This window comes from Lepisma saccharinum, chromosome 12 (genome assembly GCF_977018435.1).
Source record: "Lepisma saccharinum chromosome 12, izLepSacc3.1, whole genome shotgun sequence".
Lineage (NCBI taxonomy): Eukaryota > Metazoa > Arthropoda > Insecta > Zygentoma > Lepismatidae > Lepisma > Lepisma saccharinum.
The window spans coordinates 14,841,053-14,846,690 of record NC_139240.1 but is presented as its reverse complement, the minus strand read 5'-3'; the positions used below and the strand labels follow the sequence as shown (position 1 = coordinate 14,846,690).

Here is a 5,638-nt window from a genome sequence, read left to right as displayed (position 1 = left end):
TTGGGATTTCTTGCTTGCTCCCCTAATTGTTTTGACCAGTATATATATATATATATATATATATATATATATATATATGAACATACATGCCATTCAATTACAGGGGCCTCCCCGATAGCTCAGTGTGGTAGCGTCGTTGCCTTGTAATCAAGGGGTACCGGGTTCGATACCCGGTGGTGGAGGCACATAGTCGTTCGGATCCCACTTTAAACTGTAGGTCCAGTCCCGATTAGCCTTACTGTGCACAAAGTGGACTTAAAACACCAAATCAATCAATCATTCAATTACATGGATATAAATAATGTTGGTGTGACCTCTACCTGAATGATCACCACCACGTAGCATGTTATGAGAACCAGGAATCGTAAAATTTCTCTGAAGAGCTTCTTGTTGCATTTAATGTTTTGCAGACATTTCTTATTTTGAAATTCGACGAAGGCTTGGACGTGGCTCTTCCCTACCCATGCATCATTCTTGATATAGTTGTTTTCAATGGGAGCTATGCGCTTTGTTCCGAATGTTGCAATGTTGCACAGAGTACTTTCTATATGCCACTTTTCTGGATCTACCGACATTAGTAAATCTTAGATCGTCTAGCTAGAAAGTGAATTCTAACCAGTAATGTTTCCAATGAAAAGCTTGTTGGTTGTTTTCCTAGAGAATCTCAATAGAATTCTTACAAGTATTTTCATTACTTAAATGCTAATGTACTACTACTTAGCACATGCTTCAAATGTGTTCCTAAGTCCTTAAAATTCTAGGAGCTGAACCGAATGTTGTCAATTCCGTATTTTTAAAAATAAAACTGACATCGAAAATGTCATTTCGACAGCAAAATTGTGACAGAAATCAATGTTATGGAGAAAGAGGACATAATCCCATATTGTTTCACTGTCTGCTTGAGATACAACTTGTAATACATTTTCAATTAGCAAATAACCTGTTATAATTACGAAAATTGGCACTTGTATTTGATTGTCTATAAGTATAAGGGTACTCGCCTGAAGAACTTGAAAATATGATGAATTTGCACTTCGCAGCAATTTTGAAGTTGAATATACTTTAGTTTCAAATTTTGATAAAGGAAAATAATGCATTCCATTATGTCTAATTATGGAATCAGTTAGAAATCATTAGTGCTAGATTGATTGATTTGGTTTATTTTACTTAGCTTTTCTGCAACTTTGGTTAATAGCGAAGATGAGGATGAGTGATGATATGGAGAAACTGATGAAGGAACACTAACAAAGAACACCCATGCCCGTGCTGGATTGGAACTGGGACCCCTGGTGTCGTAATGCGCTGTTCTAACCACTCCGCCACAAAAATCGTGTTTGGTTTTAAAAAGGTAAAAAATAAAATTATATAAAAGTGAAACTCATTCATTAACTAGATAATAATAATAACCCGTAGCTCAACAGCCCTTGAAGGGCCTAGGCCGACCTCCCGACTGCCAGTGTCCCTCCCATAATCCTACCTTATGGAGGTGTGGAGATCTTCAACCGGTAATAGGGGAACGTGGGGTCAGCACGTCGAACTCCCAACCGTTATAGGAGATATCCGAGACCGTGTTACGCTACTCACTCTTAGCTCCACATTTTCCTCGCGATGATGAGTTGCCACCGGTCCTGAACCCAGAGACTGAACCCAGGTGGACTCACGAACCCATGCCGTCCCACAGTCGGAGCCGAAAGCACAGCGCCTTAGACCGCACTGCCACGGAGAAGGCTGAGTGGGAATGAACTTACAGTTTGAAGTGGGATCCGAACCACTGTGCCGAATATCGAACCCGGCTCCTTGAATACAAAGTGACGACGTTACCACTACCACTAGGTAATGAATAAAGAACATGATCTGTTATTTCGCTCTAATAAGAGACAAGCAGATGTCACTTACCCAAACAAGATTTACTTGGCGGCAAGTAAAGTACCCCAATTTTCATACACAAATTCAGTTAAAACTTTTATGCTAAGTTACGTCAGATATCTTAATATTTTCACCATATATCATATACATATTTCTTTCTTTCTGGAAGGTTGCTGTGTAGGCATCCCTTTTATTTAAACATTTCCGCTGGTGAAGTAAAAAGAAGATTTGGACCTTTATTTAGTTTCATTTCCTGAAAACATATTCCTTTGAATTAGATTTCACTCTCCAGAGACACGTTTGCAGATTATGCCATTATACCCAAAGCAGGGTGCTAGGTGCCAACAAAGATCGAACTGGTCTAGGTTTAGTACCATTTTGCTGAGGTTGGCATCACTGATTGAGGAAACCCTCGATGCTTCCTCGCTGGATGTTTTAAAACAGCAAACTCCCCCTGCCTCTTTTCCACTCCTCACCCATCTGTTTGTAGTGATACCAGCGAGGTTCCTCAGTCGGGGCAGCAAAGCCTCTGTGTCTATCGTCTTTGGTTTGCAGCTGGAGCAAGCCACAGCAGTCAACTCTTGACACTAGTTAACCTAGTCAATTGTATGTACACTGAGCTCATAATTTTATAACGCGCATTACTATTACACTCCTAAAAAGTAGAGAACTGGAAGCAAGTATAAATGAACTGTAGGAAGTTCCTCACTTCCTACATGGAGGTATCGCCCCTGATCCATAGCAATAATTACGTCGATTCTATCTTCAGTGCAAATGTCACTTGTTAAAGTAAAATTGTCCCTGAGATGAGATGCTAGAAATGCAAAGGAATTTGATATTATTTATTTTTGTTTTTTTCTGTTTTATTGGGTAATGTTTGGTTTTTGGTTTGAGTTGGTGTTTTAAGTCCACTTTATGCACAGTAAGGCTAATCGGGACTGGACCTACAGTTTAAAGTGGGATCCGAACCACTTGTTCCTCCACCGGGTATCGAACCCGGGACCCCTCGATTACAAGGCAATGACGTATTGGGTAATGTGCATGGTGTTACTGTATGAAGTACACTTACTATCCGTGACAAAAATATTGAGCCCTCGGTTTATGCGCTTGTAAAATTGTACTCCGTCAGAGGAAATAATTCAAATATACCTCATTGGAAAGCTTCAAGTATCTATTTTTTTAATAAGCGTTATCTGAAAATTAATCTTAACTTTGTTATCTTACTATAATAAAAAAAATCACTGAAAAGTGTAGTTTTTTCTTCCAATTTTCACGAACGGGGAACTTAACACCATACAGTTCATAATCGACTGTACATATAATTTTAAGATTTTGTGTACTTGAAGTTTGATTATTTCTGTACCTCTGTAGAAAAAATCAAACGCATATTTTTAATAGATGCTTCAAAAATTGGCGTTTTAGGGAAACGTGCAAACTTGAAATGCATAATTACAAATTCAATGAAATTGCAAAAAAACTGTTGATATAACGCATATGATCAAATTCCAGAAGTTTGGCGTGTGTACCTTTAATATGGTTCCAGATATTAATTATTCTTTCGCACTCCTAATATGGTAAACGGGTACATGACGTATGCCCGGGTGCGGCCAATCTCAGACTCCGCGGGCTGCAGGCGACTTCCACAGCATTGCCGTTTCGCTGTACTTCGCTTTGAGAATCGCGCAAGTGCGTTCCGTCTAGCCGATCCAAAGTATTGTCGCAGATTAAAATAATGAATGCAATATTTCTCATATTGCAAATGGAGTTATGCTGTACTGCAGTTTTCTTGAGGTTGGGGGGTGGATTTCTTCTAGCTGTTAACTTCATATCAACGTCGTCTCCTTCAATACCCGGTGGAGGTACATAGTAGCTCGGATCCAGTCCCGATTAGCCTACCTGTGCATAAAGTGAACTTAAAGAAAGATAAAACAACTCCACTCAGCTTTATATGAACGTCATTTTCCCAGTATTATTTTATGTCGTACATTTAAACAGATATATTGTGTAAAAAGATGTTCGATGAGAGATTCAGTTTTCTCTTTATACAATAATAACGCACCTGCTGTGTACAGCCGTTTCATAAGCACTGGAAACAGAGCGAGGTGCGTAATAGCGATAGCAACACATAAAAATTATATTTAAAAAATTGCGCATTTGAAGCCTTCACGCTAACGAACATTTTAAAATATATTTCGAGCAAAAGCGCATGTAAATTGTGTTTATCTCTGAAAATTCACTTAAGCATTGTATCGAGTATTGGTGGTGGTTTCAGCATTTAACGTGTTGCTATACATTCCACCTGAAATATTGCTTTTATATTTTGGTCTCTTACACAGCTGCAACTGTTGTAATAAGCAAGGAGTTGTGGGTTCATTTAGAGAGACAGAAGGACTAAAAACTAATAAATTTTCAATAAATGTAATGAGTGAAAGGTAAAAGTATAAAATGCTGCACATAATGTATTCTATTGAACTGGATAATTAAAATACAAGTGGTGTATCTTTCTTCTCACCACATCTTGCAAAAACTCGCCCAATAAAATATTGGGTGGATGAAAATTTTTCTTGTTCCCTTTTTCTTTACATACCTTTTTCACTAGGCCTCCCCCATGGCGCAGTGGTAGCGTCATTGCCTTGCAATCAAGGGGTCCCGGGTTCGATACCCGGTGGAGGCACAAGTGGTTCGGATTCCGCTTTAAACTGTAGGCCCAGTCCCGATTAGCCTTACTGTGCATAAAGTGGACTTAAAACAGCAACTCAAATACCTTTTTCACTGTGCTGACGTAACTCCCAAACACTCCACCGTGCACTTGACACCTTGGCTCATGTCGTGAGATGCGCCCATTCGTATCTCCTAGTAGAAATATCTCTTGGCATTGACTATCATTTCTTTTGCACTACTATCATATTACCGTCTTGCCATTATCATGCAACAAAAAAATCACTTCACAGAACCGCTATCACTCAATACTGTGCGTACGAACAAACACGCGAACTTGTGAGAGACCGACTGCCTGGACAGAATGCACGTAAGAATTATTATGGCTATGTGGGTTTTCAGGCAATATTCATGGCAAGAATGTAAACACAGAAGTGACAAAAGAAACTTTCGGCATCTCTACAATGCTTTCCTTTGCGCAACATATTGTTTTGGCTCATTTCCAGTGTCAAAGCTGCTTGGACGAGGACATTGGAAACGCTTGGCAACAAAGCTCACTTGCTCTACCTGCATTCATAGCAACGATGTGAATCGCACGGGAACCGGTTGCCAAGAAAAACAATTCGCTCTGTTGTTTTCAATTCGCACAGTGTGAAAGAAAAAGATATGGAAATTATTTCATTTTTATTCCACAACCATAATTTTGATATGCATTTCATGACCATTGCACTGATCATTTCCAAGATTTCAACATCATAATTAATCATTAATTGTGGCTGTCCTACAGCTGATAGTACAATTATATTTGGCTGAGATATTTCCACATAACCAAGCTTCAATCACAAAAAAAATCATATTTTTGCGACGGTTTTACACGAAGCTACACACAATTGAATTCGACTAATGTAAAAATTACACGAAAAAACTACTTTTACTAACATTTTTGTCTGAATAGAAAACAGACAGAGATAAAATCAATTTGTCTTGCTTTTGTCTAAAAGCATACACTTGTAGCTTTCCAAGGAGGTATATTTGACTTTTTCCCTCCCAAGGAGTACAGTTTTACAAGCACGCAAACCGAGGGCTCAATATTTTTGTCACAGATAGTACGGAT

At 38.8% G+C, this 5,638-nt stretch overlaps 1 non-coding gene across 1 annotated transcript; it reads left to right on the top strand.

The window, feature by feature from the left end:
• The first annotated feature begins 4,465 nt into the window (after window positions 1–4,465).
• On the top strand, window positions 4,466–4,540 carry TRNAA-UGC (transfer RNA alanine (anticodon UGC)). The gene has a single exon. It is a non-coding gene; the product is annotated as a tRNA-Ala (tRNA).
• Window positions 4,541–5,638: the final 1,098 nt, after the last annotated feature.